General features: G+C 41.7%; 1 protein-coding gene and 2 long non-coding RNA genes across 3 annotated transcripts in view; all 3 read left to right on the plus strand.

Annotated features, from left to right (window-relative positions):
* The window catches only part of LOC145451672 (uncharacterized), a 324,257-nt gene that overhangs the window by 83,096 nt on the left and 228,175 nt on the right, over positions 1–12,986 (plus strand). The gene's annotated exons all lie outside the window — the stretch shown is intronic.
* The window catches only part of LOC145451660 (uncharacterized), a 64,433-nt gene that overhangs the window by 34,630 nt on the left and 16,817 nt on the right, over positions 1–12,986 (plus strand). The gene's annotated exons all lie outside the window — the stretch shown is intronic.
* Positions 3,603–4,949, plus strand: LOC145451681 (uncharacterized). The gene is made up of 3 exons (XR_013918998.1): positions 3,603–3,708; positions 4,198–4,502; positions 4,570–4,949. It is a non-coding gene; the product is annotated as an uncharacterized LOC145451681 (long non-coding RNA).

Here is a 12,986-nt window from a genome sequence, read left to right on the forward strand (position 1 = left end):
AGCTGTTCGACAAGCACCCTGGGACAGATATGAGCACATTCTTTGTCAATATGACCCTAAACTAGCAATGCCTTGCCTAACGTTTGTATACCGGAGTGGATTTTTAAACATATGCCGTGACTTAACCAGGGCTTTGGAGCCGAAGCCGGAGCCGGAGCCCAGGAGCCGTGCATTTTTACCGGAGCTGGAGCCGGAGCCGGATCTCTACATAAAATTCAGTCGGAGCCGGAGCTGGAGCCAGGTATCTGACGGCTAGCTCCGGCTCCGACGTATTTCATAAAATGCTATTATATATGCAACAACCATATCTGCTGAGTTAACATAATTCCACAGCAGGCCTTCGCGAAATTGAGAATCTTTTCCTCTTTGGCGCTACCTTTTCCGACTAACCATGTTCATGGGGATTTAACAGCACAGCAGTCGTATGTTTAATGTTCAATTTTCATACATTAGTGCCGAACCTCGGTATGCGAAATATGCCTGTGAATGATTCGGCATACCCGCAATTTCATCATCAGCACAACCTTGTTGGCCAATTGTATACGGTTCGAAAATAATGATCACTATGTATTACGCGAAATGGGAAAGAGGGTAGAAACGTGATTCCGTTGCACATGTCGATATGACGAGCACGGGCCAAGAAATTCCATCTCATCGCTGCTGTGAATCGGATAAGCAAATACTCGTTATTTCGTGATAGTTCTTTAATCGGGCTGCGAAATTGGACAGTGTTAAGGCTAATTCACACGTGCATGGTTGCCGGCCACGATTTTTGCCGTATGGTTTTCCATCGCACGGTCGTACGGCCGACTTGCCGTGGAAATTTTCACACATGCACGATTCGTTCACGGCGGCTGTCGCCACGGCTATCGCACGGTCGATTTCTTCGCTTTTTTGCTGCCGTACGGAAAGTTGGATCAAACGAACTTTCCGTGGCTATCGTTGCTGCCGTGAGCTCAGTCGAAAGTGTGCTCCTCTGGATTTAGCAGCTTGTCGAGATGAATGCATTGAATAATTATCAAAGGAGAGTGCTACTATGTTGTGTTCAGGGTGTATATTGGTTGTACGAAGAAATATGTGATATGAGAAGGTGAGTTTACCCGTAGGATGTGTAGATAGATACGTACCAGACGGCATGCCGGTATGATGCAGTGGCGGCTCGTCCTATAGGGCAACTGGGGCATTGCCCCACCTAAAATTCTGTTCAATAACAATTTAACCATTTATAGACGCACAGCGCTCAATATATACCGAGATCACAGCGAAACCCGCGTTCTTCTTGTGCTTTCGCTTGCAAATGCCCATACATAGAGAAGTCTCTGCGAAAATCGAATTCTCTTCTGTGTTTTCGCTTTGTGAATGCCTAGCCGGGGCTTGCCCCGGTAGCGCTCATAACAAGCTTTCACTATCTATTCTCTCAAAGCCGCGCACAATTAGGAAACGGTGATATACTCTCTCCTATTCGTAAAATGGCCGAGCAACCGGGGCATATATGCCTGTCGCCCCTAAGGTGTGATGTAACAATCGTATCTATATCTGAACTCGGATACCGTGATATGCGTTGAGTCGACCTTTGCTGGTATAGGTCGATTTTGATGGTGTTTCACACCATGAAAACTCTTGAAACTTGGTATGTCATGTCGTGATGGTAGTATTTAACACTGCCCCAAGTTTCAGGGTTTCTACTTAAAGTTTAGGGTAGTAATTCCGTTTCCGAAGTTGCGTGTGTGCTGATCCGTCATGTATCGCAAACAGATTTTACTCAAAAGCCGGTATTGGTATCCATTGATTTTGACGATGTTCAATACTGAGATCGGTTATTAAATTTGGCACGGTAAGTCTTAATGTTAGTATCGAACGCTGTACCAAGTTTTAAGTTTGTCACTGAACTGTGTTAGTGGTAATTTCGTTTCCTAATTCGAGTGAGAGCTGACTCGTCATTTATCGCTAACAGATTATACGCAAAGCCGGTATTGGTATCTATTGATTTTAACGGTGCTCCTTACCTAGATCCGTCATAAGCTTTTGCACGGTATGTCTTGGTTTTAGTATCGAACGCTGTGCCAAGTCTCAAGGTTGACACTCAGTGATTAGGGCAGTAATTTCGTTATCAAGGTCGAGTATGGTAGAGATGTGCTCCGTTCTGACACTTTAGCATACAACGCATTGCGGATTTCACGCAAAAGCCGATGTATCTGCGGTAACGTTAACTTAGATGATGATATCATTCTCAGTTTGCATTCAAATATTTACTTTGATATTATATTCTCCAATGTCAACTTCACCGTGAAATTGTGGCCTTCAAGCCATTTGCTCACAACCCCCTGCTGTCAAGCGCGATAGCTATTTCGTTTTCGATGGCGGCTAACAGCTGATCACTTGATCAGCCTATTCCTCAGTAAATTTTGCGCAAAATTCGGTGTTGGTCTGTTCGCATTAATTTTGACAGTGTACCATACCGAAAAGAGCCATGAGACCACTTCTCGATGATGTCATGTAACAGGGTACTGAGTTTAAAGCTTTCATCCACGTATTTATTCGGTAATATATTTTCCAAAGGCGATTTCGCAGCAGACCTATACACAGTAATAAAGCCGTATGTGTCGTGTTACAGTCTCCAGTTTCAAGGCCAAAATCTCCTATGCAGTACCGAGACCGAATTTCCGAGGCTGCTATTCTTAGTTCTTCAGAATGATGTTTTGGATTCAATATGACAGGCCCAATCTATGAGATATCAATTGCGTATCTGTCCGAACTCGTTGACCTTTCCAGTTAGGCTTACGTTATCTGTCGAGTTCTAGTCATTTCCAGGTCTAGTGCGAACATGAACCGTGTTGAATCTCTGTTCCGTACGCCGTTTACGCAGTTACCACACTTCAAGTCACAGCTCACCGGCGGACCTCTCGTGGCACATACGTTAAAACCACTGTTGCCGGCAAATTCATGTTACCGTACCATCATTAAGTTACTTGTTTACGTTGGAAAACGCCATTGTGACGTCATCTTAATAAAAAGTCGCTTGCAGCCCTTGCCCCACCACCCGATATTGTCACGAGCCGCCACTGGTATGATGGTACTGCCATGCAGTAATCTGCACTCTGCAGTAGTAATCAGTCGTTTTGTTATGTATGCTCGCCAGTTGTGGTTATTCTATATTACTATGCGATGAGTGTTTTGCGTCTGGCAACGATATTGCGATCAGGCTGACTCAGTTGCACGTGTTTCTACAGCAGTCTGTTTTCTGCATACCTGATAAATCACTGCTTGTGATCACAGGGCTGCCTGCTATTCACTTATTCTGGTTCAATGTGTGTGTCTGATTGAAGGACTGCTACAAGTCATTTCATAACCATGTTATCCTTGTATATACGTAGTTGATGTTGATTATTTGCATTTGACATTTTAACCTAGAATTCCATGTCCTGTGTTGTGATTATCATGTAGCAAATGAGTACCTAGTTAGTTGATAGAAGCTGGTAATTTATTCCTGCAACACTATTTCATTTTATCAACTAAAATGAGTTCATATTCATATTATATTGATGCATGCATTTTTACTACATAATGGTGTCTTTTCAATCTTACTACACTACATCTGTTTACAGAAATTGTACTCTATAATCCTTTCCACTACTAAAAAATCAGGTCAGTTGTTGATGACAGCCTACCCTGCATCAACATCAATTGATGATGTACTGCAAACATCTGGTATGTCCATTTCCATTCATCACTAATATTCATTTTAGTATTACTGCTGTAATTTTCATTCAGTGGGGCAAGGGAAAACTCGATGGTCGACTTCGAGAAGCAATTTTTGGGAAAGGGGGAAACATATTCATTTACTCCTAGTTGAAATGCTGCATTTGAATAAGATAGAACGTCATACTAGCAGAAAATGTTTCTCGCATCCAACGCAGAGAAAAGGTCGTGATGAAGTATTAATTTTTAGCTTCTTTGTTGACCATACTCATATGTGTATCACTGTTGCCCACCTGCCAGATATTGAAAAAGTTCACTACTCTGATAAGTTTGATTACTGCAGCAGAATAAGTTGAAGCAATGATTGGTTGAAGTGACAACATCAGATATTGTGAATTGTGGTGAATCTTTGCATGAAGTAAAATTCTTTATGGTGTATTAAATTTCAAAGGCATTGCTGTAAAATAAGCATTCAAATGTTTTAATATTGGGATTTAGAAACCACTGCCAGAGACAAATGATGTGAAACCAGCTGATGTGTAAACTAGCACTGCTACGTCATCTCTTGCATCCACCAACGACGCATCATTGAACTCTACAATTGGCAGACATCCACCAGGGAAGAGCGAAGATACTATGATGACAGACATTTGATGCAGGTAGGTGTAGCTGTGATGTATGCCTTGTCACGCTATCCATGTAACATATAAATTATATCTTATTCAGTGTGAGATGATAAAGTTTTTACAGAAGAGCACTGACCAGAAGAGCGAAGATACTATGATGACAGACATTTGATGCAGGTAGGTGTAGCTGTGATGTATGCCTTGTCACGCTATGCATGTAACATATAAATTATATCTTATTCAGTGTGAGATGATAAAGTTTTTACAGAAGAGCACTGACCAGTTTTCTGCACCCTGGACTAATATGATCATTTTGCGAACTTTATAGCGGCACAGTTGTGAGTCAACGGAGGGTGTGTGTGCTGCTGCAATAATGAAGGACATTATGCAAACTTTTCCAAGTTTATGATCACAAGAACCAGTTGAAAACTAGCACTGTTATTTCATGCATACTGTTTTGTCTATTATGATTATTACTGCATCGATTTAATTGGTACCTTTGTATTGCATATTATTCTTGTTTCTTCAAATGTATGTATTCTGTATTTGCAGATGTTGCTTTCAAGTGTAACCATTTCATTATATTGTTCATCATTTCTTTGCATAACATGATTGAAAATTCAATTCTGTGTTGTAAGGCACACTTGATTTCTTGGAATGATCAGGAATAGGTGACTATTTATCAAAGGTGGTCAGAATATTCAGCGTTGCTACTCATACATTAGTATTGCTGTAAAGTTTTACTCGCCTTCAAGTAGAATTAGCAATTTCAGAGGCATGTGGAAACTACTTCAAGTGTAGGAAATGAAGAAATGAAAGGTGATCAAGTAGTTTTAAATAGTAGATTTGGTTGATGGCTCGAATAGTTTTAGCAGAGGCGGTCACTTTGAAATTGCAGGGTGCATCTTTGTGACTATCGCAAACTGACCTGTGACACTACATATAGGTGCAAATATTCCAAAGTGCAAAAAGTAGATTAGTTATGTTGTTGCGTGGAATTGATATAAAACACAACCTATTGAAAAAGTAGACAAAACCTCTGAGTACTCCTTACTAACCACCTGGGCTTTATATTTGCCTGTCATATCTCAATATGTTGAAAAGAGGCATAGCAAACTGGAATGGAATCAGGGTGTACCGCTTGCAGCCGTGGTTGATCGACCGCGGCAGAGTGAATATACGTCAGGTTGGTCGTCGCACGGCTACCGTACAGTGATCGCGTATAATCGCGAGTCGTGAATGTGTGAATTGAGTCTTGCGATACGTGCGTTACGCGCGAATTTACCGTTCGAACCGTGTATGTGTGAATTCGCCTTTATTGAGTATGCAATTATGCATGCTAATTGGAATTCATTACTGCGCATCATCGTCATTCACTCCAGTAAGGATTTTCGAGCATGGCTGAAGAGTAGCCCAAAACCCCCTGGTATTTTCTGTTGGAGACAATTAAATTACTGATTTGATACACGTTTTCCAATTTGTAATCATCTGTTTCGTAAACTTGTAAATGTGCAATGTGCATACTGCATAGCTTAATTCGTTATGGGCATGGCGCAATGTGCATGGCACACTGTTTAATTTGATTATTCGATTCGTTTCAACGGAGAAATATTATATTCCGATAAACTTGATTGACACCGGATGGACTGGTAACGAGTGCACCAATATCGAACGTCTAACCATTGGCCATTTGTTGGTACAAATAGAATTTCTATTGATCACGTCGTTATATCCGCCCATATGGCTCTTACTACAGTTACAGTTGAATAATAATCACACATTTAAAGATGTGAGCTGTATGGCTTAATGTTAACGAGTACAATGCCAGTGTTAAAACGCCGCATCAGAGTTTAAATGCTGTACACAGCAATGGCGCAGAGTATAGTGCGTTCTAGTGTAACTGATGTTATCGACCATTGACAAAGTACTCATTATGTCGTCACAAAACGGCACGGCGGCACCTATGTCTTCGTTGCTGCATCCGATGTTACTGACGGCTGAGAGAGAGAGAGATATGATATTCTTTCTCGCCTGCACCATCGAGATGCTTTGGCGACGGAGTTGCGATACGGCCCCATGAGGTCATCTAGTCTGCCCCCGTTTTTTTCTCCTCCATGCTATCCGTGATTGCTGAGCGCCTAGCATGATAGCTGCGGATACCATTTTTCGAGTCTTTGGTATGACCCGGCCGGGGATCGAACCCACGACCTACCGCTCGAGAAGCCGGACGCATAACCATTACACTATCTCGCTCGGACCATGACACTATCTCGCTCGGACTCTAGATTACTATGGATAACTAACCTACGGGTAAATTACTAATCTATATAGACCAGAGGTGGCCAACCTTTTCGGCTAAAGGGCCGCATGAAATTGACGAACGAGTGCGTTGCCCGCTAGCCGCGCCAGGCGCGTAAAATTTTCAAAGTTAATATTAATATTACTTGGGTATATTGCGGGTCGACTGTATACCGCCCGCTGGGCTCAATTTGCAAGGACAGCACTATTCGGCATCTGGACATATCGATATCGAAGATTTCCGCTAATATACGACAATCATTTTGTGCGTACATTTCATCGTCGACGATCTTTCTGCGAGCGCAAACGCGAATATACTTTCTCTCGTAATTGCTAATATAGTTAGACTCAATCGGCTAAATCAGGTGTTTTTTTCATTTTCAGGTGGGGGTGGGCTAGAGAGAAAGAAATCTCGTGACAATTAAACACGCGAAGCGTGAAGAAAAATTGTACTATTTTTTTAGTTTATTGTAATGTACGACGATTTACTGAAAATGTGAATACTGGACCCTGGATCTGCCAATGCGTCGAAACTGACATTTTAGTCATCAACATCCCAAGTGTCGCGGCCATACTAATTATTATTTTGGTTGGCCTTGCAAGTTCACAATCTGAGCAATTCAATTTCGATAATATAACAGAATTTCGATAATATAATTCGAAATTAACTCGCGGGCTACTCAAAACCTTATCGCGGGCCACATATGGCCCGCAGGACGCGGGTTGCCAACCCCTGGTATAGATTGACACCTTCGATAGTATTTAGAGCTGGAGCCGGAGCAGTGGTAATAATGCGTCTCCGGAGCCGGAGCTAATGTATGAGAGAAGAAAGCTCCGGAGCCGGAGCTGGAGCAATGCAAATTTACGGCTGCTCCAAAGCCCTGGACTTAACTAGACCTTCTCTAATTTTATCTCTAGTGATTACTAGGGTTGCTTTTTTCATTTGGTCTGCATCAGACCTATTCACGGACCGGATGACATCGTCTATGGCGAATTGTATCCGGCTCGCTATGACCGTATGTTTGCCACCACTGCTTTGTTAGTTCGGTGAAGTTCTGTGGTTGTGTGTTGTAACCGGGAGAGACACAACACTTTGTCAGACTCCTCCGTCTACGAAATCGCTGTTCTGCAGCCAACCATATCGGGGGATCGACGCAGCAATGTCTGGGGTGTTTAGTGCATCTGGTTTTAAGTCGCACCAGGCAGGAAAAATTGTTAATTTTGGTGAAATAGTTTTGTCAATAATATTGATTTCTCCATATATTATTATTATAAAACTTTTATCCACTCTACATCCGCGTGATCAGGGTTAGCGGTAGAGCTTCGAACTTGGACTTCGAAAATGCTGGTAGCGTATTTGTATGCCATAAACTCATAGTCACGTCACCAGGGTTGCATTTAAAACAAACGGAGTTTTAAAACACTTTGATTGAAACATGTTTTAAACAAATGCCTTTTAAAAATATTTTTGTTTAATATAGCTTTCAATACAACATCCATTGTAGCAGTATATTTATTAAACTCGAAGACTTTTCGGGTGCCTCTTTTCAAGAGTTATCGGCACACTAAAGCAGGGGTCACCAACACGCAGCCCGCGAGGTCATATTCTGCGGCCAGCGGCCTGATTTGGGGAAATTTTTGAAGAACGTTCAGTAAACCATTTCGAAATGCCGAAATTCATTTCAGTTTAAACATATTGTTGTTGTTGTTCAAAGTAAGCCATTCTACTGTGCCCAATATCACTATTCCTTCGGTTCGGCACGGTATTATCATTATATGGAGGAATAATTTGCTGATATGAATGGGTATATTGCCTTGGCGTGCAATGGCCCACCACTGCCAAGACCGGGAGGCTTGGTAAACGATTTCGGAATCTCCAAGAGATCATGCTTTACGAGGAGTTAGTTTTCGAGCAAATAGGCTACCATCGTACTGTGTCTATAACTAACCCCAATATCGATTTTTTTTAATCCTGGGGCGGCCAATCTGCGGCAGTAGAAGAAAAATTATGCGGCCTTCGACACTCAATTCAATTAGGATATGTTATGGGCTGTCAATATTATGCAAATTAAATTTATGAATTGACTCCCTAATTAATGTGAGGTTTGAATTATTTTTGAAATTTTCTTCGCGCTACGCGCGCTTCAATGCGACTTGATTTTGGATTTTAATACAGCAGTGTCCTTTGTAATCTGAGTCGCACAGTACAGATGCGAACAGCGCAGAAAAATGATGCGACCTATAAAGAAATACCAATTTTTATTCGTGTTCTCCGCATATCGAATTATTTTTCTGGTAGACCTGCGTTTTGGCGAATCCAATATATTTCCACTATAACGACTATTTTAATGGGAGGTCAAGAAATAACTGCATGCAACATAGGGGACTAATGAGAATTGGCCTACACAAAGATGCACCCCAGCATTAATAACTTCTCTAAGTTTTTGCTGACACCCCCTGCATAAACTCTACCGGTGAATCTGATCACATGGGCCGAGAAAGGATGAATATTTGATAGTAATATGTGAAACTATACTAATATTAAATTATAAAATTCACTCATAGACATGAAAAAAATTTCGCGCCTCGCGCCACTACAGTTCCGTTCCCTGTCGCTCTTCATAACATGACTATATTCACGGTCTCGGTGCCCATAGTAAGCCGATATGAGTAAATAGATTTGTCCGGAGTGTACCAGCAATGGACATGGTGAGTTTGACGTGGATATTCGGCCCCAGTTTGTTTATGACCACTATACACCGGATTGCAGCCGGGGGCTACATGAGTAATCTAAATGCGGCCGTGATTATCAAAAATGTTGCCCACCCCTGTTTTAGTTGCTACATAGCGTTGTCTGGTATCGTGCATAGCCCATAGTTCAAAATATAATGGAATTGATGAGCATGATATTTTTTGTTGTATTTGTGTTTGTGGTGACTATGCCCATCGCCCATGTAAGAGAGCACAGCATTGTACTTACGTAGAGTTATCATTTGTAGTTGTTAAGCAGCGTTGGCTATGTTAATCTCGATATTGAAGTCATGCGGCCCGCGGCCTCTAGGAATCTTGAAAAGTGGCCCGCGACCAATTTTGAGTTGGCGATCCCTGCCAGGGGTCACCAACACGCGGCCCGTGAAGTCATATTTTGCGGCCCGCGACCTGATTTCAGGAAATTTCGGAAGAACGCTTAGTAAGCATTTTAAAATGCTGAAAATGATTTCATTTTAAACATATTGTTGTTGTTATTCAAAATAAGTCATTCGCCTGTGCCAAATACCGCTATTCCTCATTAGCTGATACGGCTTCGGAGGAAGAATTTGCTGATTTGAATTGGCATATTGCCAGGACGTGCAATGTCACATCACTGCCAAAAGACCAGACGATTTCTGCTGTCCAAAAGACCATGGTTCAAGAGGAAATAGTTTTCCAGCAAGTATCGTGTCTAGCTGACCCCATTATAGATTCTTTAGTCCAGGGGTGGTCAATCTGTGGAAGTAGAAGGAGAATTATGCGCCCGTCAATACCTAATTCTTCATAGTGTGATAATGGCTGACACCGAGATGCCCATTTCTATACCTCATGCGTATTATTTCTTGGGGGAAGGGTATCCAATAAGTAAGAAATAAGACACCACGAAATGGCGCGCAGCGCAAAAATTTGTTGAAAAAGTTCCCTAAATCTCCAAAATAATACTCTATAATTAATGTTAATTCACGAAAAAAACTGTGGGCCCCCCATTCCAATTAAGGGTTTGAGTGCGGCAATTACTGTCATGGACGCCAATATAGCCATTTAAACGCGCCATCGCCCCCTTCGTCCGTTTTTGCCCCCCTGAACCGACAAATCGCCCACGTTGGGAACCACTGGCCCAAACGTAGGCTTCTAAACTAAGAGACGCACACGATTTCAAATTGGTATTTCTTCACTGGCATAAATTTTTTCCCATCGGGATGGTATTTGTCTTGTGAGATTCAGATTGCAAAGACAGGAACATTCGGCGTCAGTCATTTAGGCGCCTATGTACATTGTACAATTAAACCTTTGTGTATTTTATATATAGAACGCCGTCTTCGGTCAGCATAAGGACATAGACCTTTTCGGCCAAGGTTTTCTCGCTGCCGATCGTTCTGGCACACTTCTTGGAGTCGCATGTTATATGGCCTAAAACTTGATTGTAGGTCTTGGTAGGTCGTAGCGCGGTAATGGCCTAACACCCAATAATAAAGATAAATGGCTTCTTGAATTCGCGCGCGGAAATTTTGAAAAATTGGCATGAATTTTCAAAAAATACTTTATGATTTATGCTAATTCACGAAATAATTTTGGGCCCCCTTCGAGCTCGGGCCCCCCCCAATTGGGGGGTTTGGGGTGCGGCAGTTAGGGTGCTGATGATATCCACTTGATTCTCTCCAAAAATTGCTATCCGGACCACATATTAAAATGCTCCATCTCTAGGGTACTGAAAAAATCGGATACAGCTCCAAAATATGGCCCAGAATAATGCCCGGCATTTTTGCACGTACCTTGACTAGGTAACGTATCTAGCCGTTTTGGAAAGCATATTAAATCGGCTGTTCACCGTTGCTATTACAGCGTTAACACATGTAGTATACACGACGAAACCCTTGTTACCCAACTCTCGAGAAGATGTACTTCCTGCCTTTGATGCAAGTAATGTTGTTTACAAATACAAGTGCCACTGTGACAGTAGGTATGTAGTACGTACATCTCAAAGATTGTTTGAGCGTATTAAGAAGCATATCCCAAAATTGATTCGGTCAAAAACATGCCCAAATGATCGCACGGAGCTCGCACGTCAGTGCAAATTGGCTGCAAAAACAGACTGCTATGATGATTACCAAGCATATGCTTCGTCAATTGGTCAGCATCTGAGTGAAAACCTTGCCTGTGCACAGCACTATGATGACAATATGTTCACTGTCATTGCGCGTGGTAGGTCTGTGTTTCATTTAAAAGTGTTGGAGTCTACTATTATTCAGTTAAGCAAACCTATTTTATGCAGACAAAAAGATTTCCTCTATAACCTACAAATTTCTCATTAGTGCGTGTTGTTCCGTGCGTGTAATTGTTTATTTACAAATTGTGCTGCTACTATAGTACCGGTTGCCAGTAAACTCGCCCCAAAGTAAATTCGACCCGTCGAATTCGGCCCTCGGAAACTTTGGCCGTCGGTGAATTCGGCCGTCTGTAAATTTGGCCCTCGGTAAATTCGGCCAGGGCCAGAGTAACAATAACAGTTACAATACCATTACCTGACCTGAACCCTAACCCTAATCCTAACCTAACTGTAATCCTAACCTAACCCTAATCCTAACCTAACCCTACTCTTAACCTAACCCTAATCCTAAACCTAATCCTAACCTAACCCTAATCCTAACCTAACCTAACCCTAATCCCAACCCTAACATAATCCTAACCCTAACGCTAATCCTAACCCTAAACGTAACCCCTAACCTCCAAATCACTTGATAATATTATAATTATGTAATATAATACACATTATTAGTTATTAGTTATTAGGTTTAGGGTTAGGATTAGCGTTAGGGTTAGGATTAGGGTTAGGATTAGGGTTAGGTCAGGTTAGGATCAGGGTTAGGTTGGGATTAGGGTTAGGTTAGGGTTAGGGTTAGGTTAGAATTAGGGTTAGGATTAGTGTTAGGGTTCAGGTTCGATAATATTATAATTATGTAATATAATACACATTATTAGTTCGTTATACAATTTCACACAATGTTCTCCGAGGGCCGAATATACCGATTGAGTTCGGCTGTCGGTAAATTCGGCCCCGTAAACATCGGCATATATAAATACATATAACTATTTACCCTGTTCCCGCATACCCTGTTCCCCAAATCACTTGATATTAATATAATTATGAAATTAATTCACATTAATAGTTGGTAATACATTTTTATAAAAAATTCTCCGAGGGCAGAATTGACCGAGTAACCAGTGAATTGACCGGTGAATTCGGCCGTCGGTAAATTCGGTCCCCGTGAATATCCGCGCTATCTCCCGTGATTACGCGATCTACGCATACCCTGACATCCAAATCACCTAATAATAGTATAATTATGTAATTAATTCATGTTAACGGTTGCTAATACATCTTAATACAATATTCTCGGTGGGCCGAATTTACTGATGTAATGGCCGAATTTGCCTGGGCCGAATTTATTTTGGGGCGAGTTTACTGGCAACCATAGTACCGTATGTCCGTATACTTCATAGTTTGTTATTGTTGCCATTGGTACAATGCGAATTTTTTGGTTTGTGATTTTTATTGTTGCGTCATACTTTGCCTTTTTGGTTTTGCTTTCAAATCTGTTTAAATCCCTTTAG

This window comes from Botryllus schlosseri, chromosome 12 (genome assembly GCF_051294905.1).
Source record: "Botryllus schlosseri isolate E-star chromosome 12, Bs_hap1, whole genome shotgun sequence".
Classification (NCBI taxonomy): Eukaryota; Metazoa; Chordata; class Ascidiacea; order Stolidobranchia; family Styelidae; genus Botryllus; species Botryllus schlosseri.